The following is a 20,237-nucleotide window of genomic DNA, read 5'->3' on the forward strand; positions in this document are numbered from 1 at the left end:
CTCCTGCCTCAATCTCCTGGGTAGCTGGGATTATAGGCGCATGCCACCACGCCTAGCTAATTTTTCTATTTTTAGTAGAGACAGGGTTTCACCATGTTGGCCAGGCTGGTCTCGAACTCCTAACCTCAGGCTATCCGCCTGCCTCAGCCTCCCAAAGTGCTGGGATTACAGGTGTGAGCTACCGCGCCCGGCCTTAATTCATTATTATGTTTATCTGTTACCTACATTACTTCTCTTCCCATACATCATTTCTTCTCTTTTAAATATGTTGTTGTCTGGGTCCCTGCTGCTAAGATGTTCAGTAGTAAATATCTCACTGTAACACTTGGTATGGCAACACTCTGAGCTCAGGAATGATGTAATGGTTAAATGTATGTGTGGACTTGACTGTGCCATGGGGTGCCCAGACATTTGGTCAGATATTTTGGGTGTGTCTGAGGCTGTTTTTGGATGAAATCAGCATTTGAATTGGTAGACTGAGTAAAGCAGATTTACTTCTCTGAATGTGGATGGCCTCATCCTATCATTGAAGGCCTGACTAGAGCAAAATGGCTGGGAAAGAGGGAACCTCTCTCTGCCTGTCTTCCAGCTGGGACATTGGTCTTCTCCTGCCTTTGGACCCAGACTCAAACAAGAACCTAATGCCACAGTTTCTTCTGGGTCTCCAGCTTACTAACTGCAGGTCTTGGGACCTCTTAGCCTCCATAATTGTGAGATGAGAACCCTGACTGTACAAATGATCTAATAAGCATTGGCTAGCTAGGTGACTGGAAAGAGTTGACTTAGTAATTTCTGAGATGCCAGCTGCTGAAAAGTCCTTTATCCAGCAGCCGGTATGAACCTGGTTTCAGGTAGGGTTTTTCAGTGAGGCAGATTCTAGTTTCTGTTTCGAAATCAATTGGTTTATAGAGAGAAATGCTGAAGGTGCTGTTGCCTTTTTGCTTCTCTTCATCTGCTTGTTCATAAGCAACAGAGTACAATCTGTAAAGGGGAGTATGAATAGTGTTTCTGTTTTTGTTTTAAGAAATTGCCAGAGAAAATAATTAGGGCTTGGATCAGCTTATTTAAAGCAATCATCTTCACACTAAGATATTACTTTGGCTTATTTCAGAGCCTGTTTCTGTGTGTCACTTTGTCCCCTTGTGCAGTTTGTGCCCTTTGATTTTCAGTTCTTAAAATTTGGAGGCCGGATTTCCCCAGAGGATTATCTTTCTAAATCAGATCCTCTTTATCAAGAATCTAAATTTAAAATTGCATGTTTTGATAAACATGCAGGTTAAATGTTTAGAACACGACTTAGGGAAGATGCTGGGGCCCACGCCTGCCTTCTTAGAAATCCACAGAAAGGAACTAGGGCTGCCAGTATTATTGTATCACTGGGCTGTAAGAGGTTTGTCATCTTGGTAGGCTGTTTTCACCAAATTTTTGCTAAGAAAAGAGACTTTAAGAATTAAATGTAGGCCTTAAACTTGTCCTACTTTTGCATTCAATAGATATCTGTTTCTGTTTAGTTTAAAAAAGATGTTAGACCAGCTGGGCGCTATTGCTCATGCCTGTAATTCCAGCAATTTGGAAGGCCAAGACGGGTAGACCACTCGATGTCAGGAGTTCAAGACCAGCCTGGCTAACCTGGTAAAACCCTGTCTCTACTAAAAATACAAAAAAAATTAGCTGGGGTGGTGTCACGCTCCTGTAGTCCCAGCTACTCAGGAGGCTGAGGCAGGAGAATTGCTTGAACCTGGGAGACAGAGGTTGCAGTGAGCTGAGATCGCACCACTGCACGTCAACCTGGGCAACAGAGCAAGACTCCATCTCAAAAAAAAAAAAAAAAAAAGATATTAGACCACCGTCCAGTTTTGTGAACCTCCCTCACCTGTGGTGGAAGTTTCTTTGCAATGGTAATACCCTTCCATCATTTGCAGCATCTCTAGCTTGGCCAGATATTCAAACCATTATGGGTTTTTTTTTTTTTTTTTCCATAGATGCCAAGAATGCCAAGAATTTAGCTACAGTTGGTCAGGCGATTGTCTACTTTGCATTAATAATGGCATTTGATATTATAATAAGGCCATTACTTCCTTTATTATGAGCTTAGCCTTTCCTTGGAACTGCGGGAATACCTTGGGAGATACTGTGGATTTGCTTCCAGACCATCATAATTAAAGCAAATATAGCAATAAAGTGACTCACATACATTTTTTGGTTTCCCAGTGCATGTAAGAGTTATGTTTACACTATACTGTAGTCTTTTAAATGCAGAATAGGCATTATGTTTAAAAAATTGTGTATCTACTCCCCCAAACAAAAAAAAAAAAAAAAAAAAAAATTGTGTACATACCTCAGTTTAAAAATACTTTATTGCCAGAAAATGCTAGCGCCAGTGAGTCTTCAGTGAGTCCTAATGTTTTTTGCTGCTGGAGGGTCTTGCCTCAGTGAGAATGGCTGCTGACGGATCAGGGAGGTAGCTGTTGAAGGTTGAGGTGGCTGTGGCAATTGATGGACTGACTCTTCCTTTCACAAAAAAAGTTCTGTGTAGCATGCAATGCTGTTTGATAGCATTTTATCCACGGTAGAACTTCTTTCAAAACTGGAGTCAAAACTCTCAAACCCTGCTGCTGCTTTATCAACTGAGTTTATGGAATATTCTAAATTCGTTGTTGTTACTTCAACAGTGTTTACGGCATCTTCACCAGGAGTAGATTTCATCTTTCCTCATCTTTAAGAAGCAATTCCTCATCCCTTCAGGTGTTATGAGATTGCAGCGATTCAATCACATTTCCAGGCTCCACTTGTAATTCTGTAATAGTTCCTTTGCTATTTCTGCCACATCTGTAGTTATTTCCTCCACTGAAGTCTTAAGCCTCTCAGAGTAATCCATGAGGGCTGGAGTCAACCTCTTTCAAACTCCTTTTATACTATGTTTTAACCTCCTCCCAAGAAACATGAACTTTCTTAATGGCATCTAGAACAGTGAATCCTTTCCAAATGGTTTTTAATTTACTTTGCCCAGACCCACCAGAGCAATCTCTGGCAGATTGGCCACAGTAGCCTTACAAAATGGATTTCTTAAATAATAAGACTTGAAAATAGGAATTATTCATGGATCCGTAGTATGCAGAATGGGTGTATTAGCAGACATGAAAACAACATTCATCTCCTTGTTCATTCTCCATTGGAGCTCTTGAATGACCAGGTACATTGTAAATGAGCAGTAATATTTGGAAAAGGAATCTTTTTTTCTGAGCAGTAGCTCTCAGCAGTGGGCTGAAAATATTCAGGAAACCGTATTATAAACAGGTGGGCCATCATCCAGGCATTGTTACTCCATTTCTAGAGCACAGGCAGAGCAGATTTATTTAGCATCATTCTTAAGGGCTTTAGGACTTTTGGAATGGTAATGAACATTGACTTCAACTTACGGTCATTGGCTACATTAGCTCCTAAGAAGAGAGTCAGCCTGTCCATTGAAGCATTGAAGTCAGGCATTGACTTCTCCTCTCTAACTATGCAAGTTCTAGAGGGCATTTTCTTCCAATAAAAGGCTGTTTCATTTACATAGACAATCTACTGTTTAGTATAGGTACTGTATTAGCTTGTTCTTGTGTTACTATAAAGAGCTACCTGAGACTGGGTAATTTATAAAGAAAAGGTTTAATTGGCTCACGGTTTCACAGGCCGTACAGGAAGTATGGCTGGGGAGGCCTCAGGAAACTTACAATCATGGTGGAAGGCAAAGGGGAAGCAGGGATGTCTTAGATGAGTGGAACAGGAGGAAGAGAGCAAAGCGGGGAGGTGTTACACACTTTTAAACAATCAGGTCTCTTGAGAACTCACTATTATGAGAATAGCAAGGGAGAAATCTGCCCCCATGATCTAATCACCTCCCAGCAGGCCCCTCCTCCAACAAGGGGATTACAATTTGACATGAGATTTGGGTGGGGACACAGATCTAAACCATATCAGCTACCTTCATAAATTAGCTAGATCTTCTGGATAGCTTGCTGCAGCTTCCCCATCAGTACTTGCTGCTTCACCTTACACATTTATGTTATGGAAATGGCTTCTTTCCTTATTCCTCATGAACCAACCTCTGCTAGCTTCAGACTTCTTCTGCAGCTTCCTCACCTTTCTTAGCCTTCATATAATTGAAGAGAGGTAGGACCTTGCCCCGGATTAGGGTTTTGCTTAAAAGAGTGTTGTAGCTGGTTTGAACTTCTATCCAGAGCATTCAGACTTTGTCCATATCAGCAATAAGGCTGTTTTTGCCCTCTTATCATTCGTGTGTTCACTGGAGTAGCACTTGTAATTTCCTTCAAGAACTTCTTCTTTGCATTCAAAACCTGGCTGTTTGGTGCAAGTGGTCTGGTTTTTGGCCTATGGAGACTATTGACATGCCCTTCTCGCTAAGCTTAATCATTTCTAGCTTTTGATTTAAGTGAAAGATGTGCTACTCTTCCTGTCATTTCAACACCTAGAGGCCATCGTAGGGATATTAATTGGCCTAATTCCCATATTGTTGTGTCTCATCAAATAGGGAGGCCCGAGGAGAGGGAGAGAGATGAGAGAATGACCAGTTTGTGGAACAGTCAGAACGCAAACATTTATCGATTGAGTTTGCCATCTTGTATGGGTGTGGTTTGTGGCATCCCAAAACAATTACAGTAGTAACATCAGAGGTCACCGATCACAGATGACCATAACAGATATAATAATAATAAAAAAGTTTGAAATAATGAGAGAATTAGCAAAATGTGACGCAGAGACACGAAGTGAGAATGTGCTACTGGAATAATGGCACTAATAGACTTTCTGGACACAGTGTTTCCATAAACCTTCAGTTTGTAAAAAACATACTGTGAAGTGCAGTGAAGTGGAGTGCAGTAAAACAGGAGTATGCCTACAGATGTAAACATGCTTTCTTTGGTGGTACTTCAGATACTTAGGAAGCCTTGACCTAGTCTGAGCAGATGAGTTTCAGTGCTTGGGTATTTTACCACAGGCAGACTAGGATGAGTGTGTGTGTGTGTGTGTGTGTGTGTGTGTGTGTTTAACTGATAGTCTTTATTTTGAGACAAGTTCTTGCTCTTGTCACTCAGGCTGGAGTACATTGGCACAATCACGGCTCACTGCAGCCTTGACCACCTGGGCTCAAGCAATCTTCCCACTTCAGCCTCTTCAGTAGCTGGAACTGCAGGTGCACACCACCATGCCCAACTAATTTTTGTATTTTTCGTAGAGACGGGTTTCTGTCATGTTACCCAGGCTGGCCTCAAATTCCTGAGCTTAAGCAATATGCCTGCTTTGGCCTGCCAAAGTGTTGGGCTTAGAGGCATGAGCCACTGTGCCTGGCCGATAGTATATATGTGTGTATATATGTATGTATGTATTTATTTAGAGACGGAGTCTCACTCTGTCACCAGGCTGGAGTGCAGTGGCGCGATCTCAGCTCACTGAAACCTCCACCTCCTGGGTTGAAGCGATTCTCCTGCCTCAGCCTCCTGAGTAGCTGGGATTACAGGTGTGAGCCACTACACCCAGCTGATTTTTGTATTTTTAGTAGAGACGAATGGAGTTTCACCATGTTGGCCGGGATGGTCTCGATCTTTTGACCTCGTGATCCTCCCACCTTGACCTCCCAAAGTGCTTGGATTACAGGCATGAGCGACCATACCCAGCCTAGTCTTTATATTTTAGAGCAGTTTTAGGTTTATAGAAAATTGAACAAATAGTGCAGAGTTCCTTCACGCCCCTAGTTTCCCTTATTGTTAACACCTGAAATTTGTATGGTACATTTGTTACATTTGGTTAATACTGATTCATTATTATTAACTAAAGTCTATAGTTTTTATTAGTGTTGTCCAGTTCAATGGATTTTGACAAATGCATAATATGTAGCCACCATTGCAGCATCATATAGAATACTTTCAGTGCCCTAAAAATCACCACTCCCCAACATAGTCATTCCTGCTTGCCTTCCCCTCAGCCCCTGGCAACCATTGATCTTTTTACTGTCTCCATAATTTTGTCTTTTCCAGAATGTCACATAGTTGAGATCTTACAGTATTTAGGCTTTTCAGATTGGCTTTTGTCAGTAATGTGCATTTAAAGTTCCTTTGTGTTTTTTCATGGCTTGCTAGTTCGTTTCTTTTTAGTGCTGAATAATATTCCACTGTCTGGATGTACCACAGTTTATTATCCTTTCACCTACTGAAGGACATCTTGGTTGTTTCTTGTTTTTGGGGATCATGAATAAAGCCACTATAGCCATTCGCTACAGGGTTTTGTGTGATCATAAGTTTTCACCTCATTTGGGTAAATACCTAGCTAGGGGTGCAATTGAAGGATCTGCAATAGGCTTTTGACTAGGTGATATATTCTTGGTCCCAGTGTCTCCTCCTGCTGACAGTTACCCTCCTTATTGTGACAACCTAACCAGGCCTGCCTCTCCCAGGGCTTCCTCTTCTTCACTTAGAGCATTTTCTGAACAAATCTGGACACAAAGGTTCTGCTTATGTTTTCAGGGAAGAGTGTTCAAAATACTTCTTAATCATGGTTCCAACTTATTTCAACTCTTGTAATTATGTGATCTTTTTTTTTTTAAATTGTGGTAGAATATGTGTATATAAGATACAATTTGTGATTTTAACCATTTTTAAGTATACAATTCAGTTGTATTCATTATATTCACATCATTGTGCAACCATCGCCACTATATGTTTCCAAAACTCTTACCTGGGGATATCATCATTTTAAAAGAGGAATTTGAAGAAATACATCTGAAGCCATATTTGGCAAAATGTTTCCCAAAATCTCAGTGGCTATTGGCAACAATCTTTATGTCTCCCTCATGTTATATATATATATATATATATAAAATTTTCTTTTGTCTAGAACTTTGTCACGTGGCCACATCTCACTGCAAAGGAGCCTGGGAAGTGTAGTCTAGCTACATGCATAGGATAAGAACAAATTGGCTTGGTGATTTGTTAGCATTCCTGGCGATGTTAAGTAAGATTATTAAATCATACACATTGTTAACTTGATCTTTCAGGGATGACATGACAGTAATTGTATGGTTTCACAGGTCCGGCTGCGTTTCAGGGGAGCATTTATCCATTCCATGCTCTCTTTCCATCTAAAATTTAATTATCTTATCTTTTTAACATGAGAGAGAACTTCCTGGAATAAATAAAATTATATGCCTATTTTGACAAATACCTGTTTGATAGTGATGTTTTATAAAACTCTGAGAAAAGTCAACAAGGAACCTTCACAGTAATTAATACAGCAGTTATTATGGTCAGATGTTCAAAAAAATCTCATGTTTTCAGTCTTGTGCCAAAAGGCGAAGAAGCAGTCTTGAAGCTTTCCAGACTCTGATTTGGTTTCAAGATAATGGGCTACTATTGGGTTTACATGTAGCATTGGTCTTCTGCTGTTGTCTTTATAAGTATGTGAAATTTGGAATTGGAAATAGCATTTCTTAACCAGAGTAGCGGGTTCAGATGGTGATGCTATAAATTTTGGCACAGGACTCTGTTTCTTAATAAAATTTAATGAAAAATTGACAAGATTTGTGCAGTGTATTTTATTTTTAATGGTTGACCCACTGAATGCATCTAATTAGCTTATTACAGTTTAGAAGCAAGTTTAGCCGCCTAAATGTATGACTTGGTATTTTGAGCTTGTTTGTTAGACCTCAGCTTGCTGATGATAGAAGTTCGTGGTCCAATATTAATTTTAAATAAGTGCCTACTGTTCTCTGGAAACTCCCATTCCCTTAAGGAAAACTGTTTCATATGATCCTGTCTTTGCCAGGAATAGCTGTGTAAGCATTGTGGAAGTTTGGAAGTTTTTCCACATTAAAATGTCCACCAGTTCATTTATTCCTTTTAGGGTTGTGACAGTCACTTGTGTTTATGTGCCCCTGTAGAGCTGTCTTTAAACTCACTTAGCAAATTGGAAACATTTAGCTTGGACGAAACCTCTTTATCTTCCAGTAATCTCACTATAGAGACCACTGTACTCTCAAATACATTGTTAATACTTTTAGTAATAATGGCCTGCTTTCATTTTCTTATTACTGAGCCATTATTCTGGACTCTGTTTATTATTATTATTCCAGACTCGAAGTAATTATCCCATTGAAAAGACCAAGCATGTGTACACCCTGTTGTGACACAGCCAGTTTTGTCCTTTCTGAACTTGCCTGCTTTGTGAACTGTTAAGATCTCAGAAAAATAAAAAGCAAAATCTTTTATTTTTATCTTTTAATTTTTTATAGTTTTTATTATATTTTTAAATTGAGACAAAAATATATATATATGTAAAAAATTTACCATCTTTACCATTTGAAATGTGTACTTCCTTGGTAATAAATATATTCTTTATTCCCCCTTCCACCTTTATTCCATTGTTTATTCCCACCCCCACCCCTGCTCAACTCCTCCTCTTCCCAGCCTCTGGCAGTAATTTAGTTTAAAGTGTGAGTGACAGTCTTACCTCTTATAATTATGTGATCATTTTTTTTAATTGTAGTAGAATGTGTGTAACATGGAGTTTGTGATTTTACTCTGTCTTCATGAGATCTACATGTTTTAGCTCCACATGAGTGAGAACATGTGACAGTTGTCTTTCTGTTCCTAGCTTATTTCATTTAACATAATGACCTCCCAGTGCCATCCATGTTGCTGCAAATGACAAGATTCATTTTTTTATGGCCAAGTGGTAATCCGTTGTGTATATATACCAAAATTTTCTTTATTCATCTATTAATGAATACTTAGGTTGATTCCATATCGTTGTTATTGTGAATAGTGCTTCAATAAACATGCACGTGCAAATATCCTTGACATCTGATTTCTTCACATTTGGGTAAATACCCAGTAGTAAGATTGCTGGATCTATTAATATGTCAATTCTGTTTTTAATTGTTTTGAGAAATCTCCATACTGTTTTTCATAGCGGGTGTGCTGGGAAGATGTGTCAGTGGGTGGGGGGAGGATAAAAAGAGGTTAGTTAATGGTTACAAACACACCTTGGAAGGAATGAGTTCTAATGTTCGATAGCAGTGTAGGATGACCATAGTTAACAACAGTGTATTGTATATACACTGTTGTTATATACAATATATAATAATATATACAATATATATTTCAAAATAGCTGGAAGAGAGGACTTGGAATAATCCCAATACAGAAATGGTGAATACTCGAGGTGATAGATGCCCCAAACCCCTAATTTGATCATTGCACAGTGTAAGCGTGTGATAGAGTATCATATTTGTACCCCCGTATACATGTACAAATATTTGTGTCAATAAGAAATATATACAAAAAGCCAAACCTTTTTAGCTACAAAAGCTGTCTCTTAGTTTCAAATATATATAGTTAGAAAGTGCTTGGGTCCTGTAGCATAAGTATTCAGAGTTTACTCAAGCTTTCATCCTCAGGCAAACCTAGCAGCTGTTATCTAAAGCCAGACTTGCAGCATCAGAAATCACCTGGAGCTTGTCCAGAAGGCAAGAGTCTTGGACTCCACCCCAGACTTTCTAACTCAGAATCTGTAGTTCCATAGGCACCGCTGGTGGCTCTGGTACATATTAAAGTTTCAGAAGCTCTGGCTGGAGATCTTTTACCTGAGTCTGTAATCATGGAGTCACCAATCAGTATGTGGAGTGACCATAACACTTCAACTCAAACTCTATTTCTAAAATGAAAAATCTGTCTATTGCAGCTAATTAGGTAACATGACAAATATCAAGCTCTCTTTCCACTATTTTCTGGTGTTCTCATGATCTGACAATGTCCTAAGATGACCGAATTGAAAATAGTAAGGCTCTTTTGTGTATTTTAGAATCCAGTCTCTGACTCCTTGTGATAGAGAATTCAGGCATTCTTGAGACTTCTCAACAGATTCTGACTTTCCCAGGTACAGGCTTATCCAGACGACATGTTTGGAGATAGGTTCAGAGAGGGAATGACATCTTATCCTTATTATATGTCACTCTTGCTCTTCAATATTTGAAAGAAACACTGTGTAAAGAACAAAAACCCTCTGTCCTAACTTCTGACATTAACTCAATTTTAGTTACTTTGAGAGGGCAGAAGAACCTACTAAGTAGAATGTTAGGGGTTCCTAACAAGTGAGAATTTCTTTGCAAGTCAACGGGCCAAATAAATGATTTCTTTAAAAATACAAATGCGCCTGTAATCCCAGCACTTTGGGAGGCCGAGACGGGCAGATCACGAGGTCAGGAGATCGAGACCATCCTGGCTAACACGGTGAAACCCCGTCTCTACTAAAAAATACAAAAAACTAGCCGGGCGAGGTGGCGGGAGCCTGTAGTCCCAGCTACTTGGGAGGCTGAGGCAGGAGAATGGCGTAAACCCGGGAGGCGGAGCTTGCAGTGAGCTGACATCCGGCCACTGCACTCCAGCCCAGGCGACAGAGCAAGACTCCGTCTCAAAAAAAAAAAAAAAAAAAAAAAAAATACAAATGCATTTATCACTTAGAGTATTTGCATTTAGTTCCAAATAATTTGTATATGTGTGCTAGGTTTTGCCTTTCTATTCTGGAGAAGAGGCTCCAAAGAGGATAGTTTTTTTTTTTTTTCTTATAATACTATGCTGTAATAGTCTTTTTTCCCTCATTGGGATGGAAAATAAGGGAGAAAAGAAGTGGCATTCCCATAGGGAAGATTTCCTAAATTTTTAATATAAAGTTTCTAATCTGAAAACTGCTACGTATTTTTAAAAGAATGCCAACATGATTTAATCTAGTTTCATTCAGTTTAGGAACTGAAGTGCCCCTGGGTAAGGGACAGCATCCCTGAGCCTTCCTTTGCCCTTGGTGTGCCCCACCCCTCCCCATCCCCACTGTGCTTCCTCTTCTGCTTGTCTTCTTTGTTCTTAAACACACACATTTGAAAACTTTATTTATTTTTTTTAAGAGATGACACCATTGTAGCTCACTCTAGCCTTGAACTCCTGGGCTGAAGTGATCCCTTCTGACCCAGTCTCCTGAGTAACTGGGGCTACAGGTGTGCACCACTGCGCGTGCCTAATTTTTATTTTTATTTTTTTTTGTAGACACAGGGCCTCGCTTTGTTGCCCAGGCTGGTCTTGAACTCCTGGCCTTAAGCTATCCTCCTGCCTCGGCCTCCCAGAGTTCCAGGATTATAAGTGTGAACCACCATGCCTGGCCTAAAATACTTGTTAAAACTTCTTTTCATTCGCTTCTTCCCTCTCCTTTCCTCCACTGCCCACCACTTCTGCTTATCTGACTTTTACCATCACTCTCACCAAAACTTCACTGCAAGATCGCCACACTTCCTGTGACTTCTTCTTATGTCTCTTTAGCATTTGATCTTATCCACTTTTTCTCCTCCTTTGATTCCCATAACATTGGTCACTCAAGGTTTTCTTCCAGATGTTTTGCTTCTTGAGAGCAATGGAGTTGGAATCCTAAGTTTTACCACTTACTAGCTCTGTGCCTAGGGCGAGACACTTAACTTTGATGGGCCTCAGTTTTGTTGTAAGATAAGGGTAGGGAAAAACTTCCCCCGTAAAGTTGATGCAAAGTGCATGGAAGAATGTGTGGCGCATAGTAAGGGTTTCTTAGGGATGAGTCATAATTATTGTCATCATTAAAGGTCATTTCTTGCCCTTTTTAGGCTCTTTGGCCTGCATGCCGATTGTAGGTGATCACTAAATTTTCCCCTCCTTTTCCTAGGGCCTCTCTTCTCTTCAGATTTTTCTTTGATGATCTCTGGGTTTCCCACATTTTATGTCTTAGCCCCTAACTTTTTCCCTGAGGGTAAGAGTTTACTTTCTAACCTCAGGCTGGCCATTTTCACCAGAAGTCTCTTGAGCTCTATAAACCAAACCTGCCAAAATGCAGCTCATTCTCTTATTGCCTAAAGTCTCTTCTCTGTCTTCCTCAGTCCTGCCTCTCTTTTGCCACCATCTTCATTAATGCTGTCACTGTCCTTTACAACTCCTGCTGGGGCATCACAGCGTTGGCTTCTCATTGCCAGTCACCCAAGTCCTCCAGCTGATCTCCAGCATCTGTTGATTGTCTGTTCGTGGTATCGCTTTGCTATTCCTGCTTCTGTTCCATGCAGGGCACATGCCTTTTATATTAGTTGGTTTGGGGCGCCATAACAATACCATAGAATAGGTGGTTTGAACAATGGAAATTTGTATTCCCACAATTCTGGAGGCTGAAAGTCCAAGATCAAGGTGCCAGCAGGGTAGATAGGTTTCTGGTGTGGGTTTGCTTCCTGGTTGGCAGACAGCTGCCTTCTGGCTATGTCCTCCCTGGACTTTTTTCTGTGCATGTGCGAGTATCCCTTGTGTCTCTTCTTACTAGGAGAGAGCAGCCCTGTTGGATTAGGGTCTCACCCTATGACCCTGTTTAACCTTAATTACCTCCTTAATGACCCCATCTCCAAATACAGCCATATTGGGAGTTAGGGCTTCAACACATGAAGCTGGGGAGACACAATTCAGTCCAGAACATCTTTGACGCTGTTGCTGGGTAACCGTCCTGACTTCCCCTCTCCCCTCAGCAGTCCAGCTTCAGACGGGTGAGAATGATCTTTCTGACCCACGGCTTTGGCCTCTCCTTCCCATTCTTAATTACTCGACTTGGCTCCCCACGGCCTAGATGCAGCGAGAGGAAAATGACCGCTGTAGGGTGGCTTCCTTCATTTCTAAGTTCCTTATGCTCACTCCTCTGGAAACTGGAGATAACATGACTAACCTCGTGTTATTGAAGGTTTAAATGAATTCTAATGAAGAATTGTTGTTTTAATCTGATGAAAACCAAGCACCTACTCTCCAGCCTGTATTCGAGGTCCTCCATCACCTTGTTACTCTAAGTGTGATCCCATGTGGTTCCGGGGCCAGCTGTCTACCATCACCGGGATGCAGACTCTGCATCACAGCGAAATCCCCAGGGCCCTTAGATGGGAGGGACTGGCTTATCCTTACTTCCTGGCTCTAAGCTACAGCCACAGGATGGAGAGGATAGGGCCTTGGAGGACAGGGCTTCAAACTGCAGCTCCTTTACTTGCGAGCTCTATGCCCAAAGACAGGTTTATAGAAATTGTCCTTGTCTTGTTTACCCTCTGAAAAATAGGGAGAGGCAGAGGTTTACCTCACAGAGGTTTCGAGGATTAGTTGAGAAATTTTGTAAATAAGAGAGCATCTACCCTTGTGATTTTAAATTGAATTTCATACTTAAAATCAAGTACTTTTTATTTGGAGTCAAGGTTTGTTTATTGTGGCACAGCGTCGTGGAGTGAAGGGATGTGGGGCGTTCATTAACCTCTCAGCCTCTTTGCCCTCTCACCCTGTGGGACAGGATCCTGCCTGGTCACCCTCTGGGAAGATGTGCCCAGCAAGGGATGTGATGGGGAGACTTCTTTTCTGTAGAGGGTAAACCGACTGCTGCTTCAGTGGAAGGTGGAGAGAGCCCTTCCAGATCTCAGAAGGGGCTGGGAGCCGGGATGTGCCTGTGTGTCTGTGGCTGGACCCCAGCCCCATTAGGCCCTGCCCCCGTGGTTGCTATGGGAGGTGGTTGCTGCACCCTTTCTCCACAGCATCCTCAGGGCTGCTGAATCTAAGGCAGAGGAGTTCTTGTTTTGTTTTTGTTTTTAAGCCCTTTTCAAATTTACAGAAGGACTGCAAGAATAAGAATAGTGTAAAGAATACCTGTTCCAGTGTTAGTTTGCTGAAGATAATGGCTTCCAGTTCCATCTGTGTCCCTGCAAAGGACATGATTTTGTTCCTTTTTATGGCTGCATAGTATTCCATGGTGTATATGTGCCAACAACATGGGTGCCGGGGAGGGAGAGCATAAGAAAGAATAGCTAATAAATGCTGGGCTTAAAGACCTAGGTGATGGGTTGATCTGTGCAGCAAACCACCATGGGACACATTTACTTATGTTACAAACCTGCACATCCTGCACATGCACCCTGGAACTTAAAAGTTGATGGGGGGGAAAAAGTAAAAGAACACCTGCATTCTCTACTCAGAGTTACTAGTAACGTTTAGCTCCATCTGGTTGACCAGTCTGTCTGTGTGTGGATGTCTGTACACATGCGTAGTCTTATTTTCTGAGCAATTTGAGAGGAAGTTGCATACATCGTGGCCTCTGCCCCTAAATACTTCAGTATGTATTGCCTAAGAAAGGCAGTATTCTCAGCACAGTTGTCAATGTCAGTAAATTTGATTTTTTTTTTTCTTTTTGAGACAGAGTCTCACTCTTGTTGCCCAGGCTGGGGTGCAGTGGCATGATCTCAGCTCACTGCAATCTCTGCCTCTCGAGTTCAAGCAATTCTTGTGCCTCAGTCTCCTGAGTAGCTGGGACTGCAGGCACATGCCACCACAACCAGTTAATTTTTGTATTTTTAGTAGAGATGGGGTTTCACCATATTGGCCAGGCTGGTCTCGAACTCTTGACGTCAGGTGATCCGCCTGCCTTGGCCTCCCAAAGTGCGGGGATTGCAGGTGTGAGCCACCAAGCCCGGCCAGTAAATTTGAAATTGATAAAAGACTTTTATCTAATCTGAGGTCATATTCCAGTTTTTTCAATGGACCTAGTAATGTCAGTCTCCTTTAATGTGGATTTTCACAGCCTTTATTCTTTATGACATTGGTATTTTTGAAGAATGCAGCCCCTCCTCTTTTAAAAACTAGAACCTTCTGGCGGTGCTCGGTGGCTCACACCTGTAATCCCAGCACTTTGGGAGGCCGAAGCGGGCGGATCATGAGGTCAGAAGATCCAGACCATACTGGCCAATATGGTGAAACTCCATTTCTACTGAAAATACAAAAATTAGCTGGGTGTGGTGGTGTGTGCCTGTAGTCCAAGCTACTCAGGAGGCTAAGGTAGGAGAATGGCTTGAAATGGGGAGACGGAGGTTGTAGTGAGCCGAGAACGTGCCACTGCACTCCAGCCTGGCAACAGAGCGAGAGTCTGTCTCAAAAAAACAAAACAAACAAACAACAACAACAACAAACCCCAACAAAAACTAGAACCTTCTTTGTTTTGGATTTGTCTGATGTCTCCTCATGATTAGAGTCAGGTTCTGCATTCCAAGCCTGAACACTATGTAGGTATTCAGAGTGGTCCATTTGCCTCTCACTGGGGAATGGCCATCTCTATCCTTCAGTCAGGGTGGGGCTTTTCTCCATTGTACTGTTACTACACTTGATCTTAGCCAAAAGGCCAAGGAGTGATCTCCACTGTCTTGTTACTGTGTTTTTCCTTCTGGCAGCTAATCTGTGGAGAGGCACTTTAAACATCATTTAAATATCATCATCTTCCTCAAAATTTCTCCCTAGCTTTAGCATCCAGCGATGATTTTTGTTTGAATCTTTACAGGGATGGTCAGGGTGGCATTCTTATGTAGTTGTTCCTTATATTTATTACTTTCATGGACTCTTGGAGTCCTGTTTTTTTCAGTGGTTTATAATCCATGACTGTCCCTAATTTTTTTGGTGGCCCGATTGTCCCATATTTGACTAGTTGGAGCACCTTCGAGCCAGCTGCTGTGTCACCATGACATGTCTGCATTCTCCGAGTATCCGCGGCCTGTCTCTCCTGGTGGACAGCTACATTGTCTCCTTTTGACATGCCCTCCAAGTGAATATTGTGTTTCATAGCTTTTAAATCAGACTGTCCTTTATATGTCTTTCAAGTTTGTGGAGAATTTACACTGACATATTTGAGTGATGAGTTAACAGGCAGACAAAAACTTAGTTTTCTTTATAGTGATTTGTACCTACTACCATTTCCATTTACAATGACGTGAGTAGCCTCCGGTTATTACCCTGCAGTACGCACTTTACCGGCTGCACTGAGTTGACTTCTGAACTGCTCTTGGGCTCCCTCTGCTGGCGCTGCAGTACGTGAGCACTTTTCTGGGGTCGTGGAATGGATTTCTCCTTCTGCCCATTTTCTTTCTTTTGGTTTGTTGGTTTCTCTCTCATAAATTATTACACAAACATGGACCATACCATACAACCTGCTTTCAAACCTGATTTGTTTGCTAACTGTATCAAGAATATCTTTCCATATAAAACATATACATATTTTTATATAATTATGTCAGTATTTCCATATTTTTCTATTACATGAATGTTCTTTTTAGCATTTAAATCATCCATTTTTAGTAGGCATTTGTATTGCTTGTTTCCATTTCCGGTAGCATCTAAAATGAACATCCCTTGCATGTATATCATTCATATGTGACTTAATAAGTAGAGCTTGCTAAATGGGTAGGAACTTACAGGAAAAGAGGAAACTCTAGTTTGAGAAAATTGTCTAGGCTAAGTTTAGGATGTGTTCAACAAACAGGAAAGTCAAGTTTGGCTAAAACATGGTTGAGTAATAGTGGGAAATATGGTCAGAAAGTAGGTATGTTAGGACTCTTTCTATTGAAATGATCAAATCCAACTCCCAACCACAAGTGAAGCAGAATAAAATTGTGTTTATTTAATAACTGGGAAGCCCAGGGTAGCTGGAGGCAGGGGCTTAGGTGCTGCTGCCCCATCCCTTCCCTGTCTCTTTCTCCTTTTGTCCCTTCCCAGTCTGAGCACTGAGTCCCTTGCCCATTGGCCTGGGGAGGGAAGGAGCTGCTAGCCCCTCCAAACTGACACCCAACAGCTCAGGTTACAGAGAGAGTCACTTTCTTCCATTACTCACAGAGTAAATGTCAGGGAAGGCCACTGATTGACGCTGTCTGGGTCAGATGTCTATCCTTAGGCCAGTCCCTGTGAACAGGGGGATGGGGTGTCTGTGTGGACCAGATCTGAAGCGCAGGCCCTTGCCTAGGGCCAGGGAACAGATGGGAACTATGGACTTTCTCTCCACCGAGAACCCCAGGGAGCAGGTGAGGTGAAATTCCTCTAGGGAAAGAGGGGCAAAATGACAAGACAGCAGAGGTCTACCACACTGCTGTGGGGCCTGGTCCCCCCCCCGAAGGAAAAACATAGTAACAATACAGTGGGTCTCACCCTCCACGTGGGTCTTGAGTAGGGGGTGGACGAGGGAAAGGTTGGAAGGCCTTTGGTACCAGTTGGTAGAGAGCTCTCGGTGCTTTCTCCATGTGGAGTGAGAGTGCTTGGATGTGATTCCTTCAAAGTCAGGCCTAGGAGACTCAGGATGCCTAATCTAGAGGTAAGAACGTTGGGAGGAAAGCCAGTGAGTTCAGTCTTGTGCATACTGACTTTGAAGTACTTTTGGAATAGCCAGGTGGAATTATCCACAGGACAGGACCAAATATTACCTGGTTCTTCCCCAGGCCAACTAGTCCAGAGCAGGAAATAAAAAGAGTTGCCCTGATACCAAGGTGTATTAGTCCATTCTCACACTGCTATGGGGAAATACCTGAGACTGAGTAATTTATACAGGAAAAGGATTTGATTGATTCACAGTTCTACATGGCTGGGGAGGCTTCAGGAAATTTACAATCGTGGCAGAAGGCACCTCTTCACAGGGCAGCGGGAGAATGAGCACCCAGGAAGGGGGAGAAGCTCCTTATAAAACCATCTGTTCTCCTTATAAAGATCTCCTAATAAAACCATCAGAGAACTATCTCTTTCACTATCAGGAGAATAGCATGGAGGAACCGCCCCCATGATTCAATTAACTCCACCGGATCCCGCCCTTGACATGTGGGGGTTATTACAATTTAAGGTGAGGTTTGGGCGGGGACACAGAGCCAAACCATATCACAGGCTTTCTCCCCCTTGCTGGGATTGTACCCGTAGCCTCTTTCTGAGTCTGCTCTCTTTTAGCCTCTTTCTGCCTGCAGTGCATCCTTACGCCATTTCTAGAGTCATGTTTATAAAACTTTTACTCTCCGTATGACTCATAAATCCTCAGTTGTTTTTTTGACAGTATATTAAGTATAAAATCTGTCAAAGTCTTTAATGGTCTGTCCCCAAGCTACATTTCTATGTTGTATTTCTTTCAGTTCCCTTCTACTTTGTATTTGACCGTTGAGTCAACTGAATTTTTGCCATTCCATTAACCCATCCCATGCTTTTCCCCTCTAGATTTCACTTTTCTTATAGGCTAGAATGTCTTGACTGGGATCTGACGGGAGATAATGAGAACAAAAACTGGTTCAAAGAGCCAGGATGTTGCATAAAAGTCCTAAGATTGTATCTAAGCAGGTAAAATAAAAATTTTAGACAATTACTTACATTTGAAATACTCACATTTATTAATAAGGCATGTAATGCATGAGCCATCATTTTTTTTTTAATTCTACATTGATTAGGAGCCAAACCTTCAGGGCAGGTATCCGGTAGAGCACCCTGGAGAGGCACAGATGCGTGGGAGGGGGCTCTTCACTTGCTTCATGCTGCTGCTGGGAGAAGAGGGGGCCAGAGACGGGGGGGCTTCTAAGAAGAGGTGGCATTTCTGCCTCAGTGTTGAAGGATGAATAACTTTGACAGGCCGGAAAAACGTGACATTTCAGGTAGAGCGTGTCGCATGGATGTAAATACCAAAGGTCAAGGACATGGGCTTGAGAGATGGTGAGAAGAATGGAGGTGACTGTGACTTGCATTCTATCCGTGTCACTATTAATTACCTTTGAATGCCTTTGGCTCTAGGTGGTAGAACAAGTAAAGTAATGGAGAAATACTTCTTCTACCAGTATTTGGTGACCAAATGCAGAGTTATGGAGAGGGCCAGGGACCTCATGAACCACACTCTTTCTAGTCTAGGGACATAGCTCCAATGCCTTTCCTGTCCCAGTAAGAGGCCATGGATTTCAGGAAGCCGGACAATCCATTCTTTCAAATAATGATAAAAAATAAACCATTTATTTTATTTTTAAGTATAGAATGAAACATTTATAATTGCCCAAATTTTGGTACCTTTTAGGAGAAAAATACAGATTCTTTTGTTGTTAAAAATAAACTTAAGGCCGGGCGCGGTGGCTCAAGCCTGTAATCCCAGCACTTTAGGAGGCCGAGACAGGCGGATCACGAGGTCAGGAGATCGAAACCATCTTGGCTAACCCGGTGAAACCCCGTCTCTACTAAAAAAATACAAAAAATAACTAGCCGGGCGAGGTGGCCGGCCCTGTAGTCCCAGGTACTCGGGAGGCTGAGGCAGGAGAATGGCGTAAACCCGGGAGGCGGAGCTTGCAGTGAGCCGAGATCCGGCCACTGCACTCCAGCCTGGCAACAGAGCGAGAGTCTGTCTCAAAAAAACAAAACAAACAAACAACAACAACAACAAACCCCAACAAAAACTAGAACCTTCTTTGTTTTGGGTTTGTCTGATGTCTCCTCATGATTAGAGTCAGGTTCTGCATTCCAAGCCTGAACACTATGTAGGTATTCAGAGTGGTCCATTTGCCTCTCACTGGGGAATGGCCATCTCTATCCTTCAGTCAGGGTGGGGCTTTTCTCCATTGTACTGTTACTACACTTGATCTTAGCCAAAAGGCCAAGGAGTGATCTCCACTGTCTTGTTACTGTGTTTTTCCTTCTGGCAGCTAATCTGTGGAGAGGCACTTTAAACATCATTTAAATATCATCATCTTCCTCAAAATTTCTCCCTAGCTTTAGCATCCAGCGATGATTTTTGTTTGAATCTTTACAGGGATGGTCAGGGTGGCATTCTTATGTAGTTGTTCCTTATATTTATTACTTTCATGGACTCTTGGAGTCCTGTTTTTTTCAGTGGTTTATAATCCATGACTGTCCCTAATTTTTTTGGTGGCCCGATTGTCCCATATTTGACTAGTTGGAGCACCTTCGAGCCAGCTGCTGTGTCACCATGACATGTCTGCATTCTCCGAGTATCCGCGGCCTGTCTCTCCTGGTGGACAGCTACATTGTCTCCTTTTGACATGCCCTCCAAGTGAATATTGTGTTTCATAGCTTTTAAATCAGACTGTCCTTTATATGTCTTTCAAGTTTGTGGAGAATTTACACTGACATATTTGAGTGATGAGTTAACAGGCAGACAAAAACTTAGTTTTCTTTATAGTGATTTGTACCTACTACCATTTCCATTTACAATGACGTGAGTCGCCTCCGGTTATTACCCTGCAGTACGCACTTTACCGGCTGCACTGAGTTGACTTCTGAACTGCTCTTGGGCTCCCTCTGCTGGCGCTGCAGTACGTGAGCACTTTTCTGGGGTCGTGGAATGGATTTCTCCTTCTGCCCATTTTCTTTCTTTTGGTTTGTTGGTTT

The sequence above is a fragment of the Colobus angolensis genome, unplaced genomic scaffold, assembly GCF_000951035.1.
Source record: "Colobus angolensis palliatus isolate OR3802 unplaced genomic scaffold, Cang.pa_1.0 Scaffold16, whole genome shotgun sequence".
NCBI classification, from domain to species: domain Eukaryota; kingdom Metazoa; phylum Chordata; class Mammalia; order Primates; family Cercopithecidae; genus Colobus; species Colobus angolensis.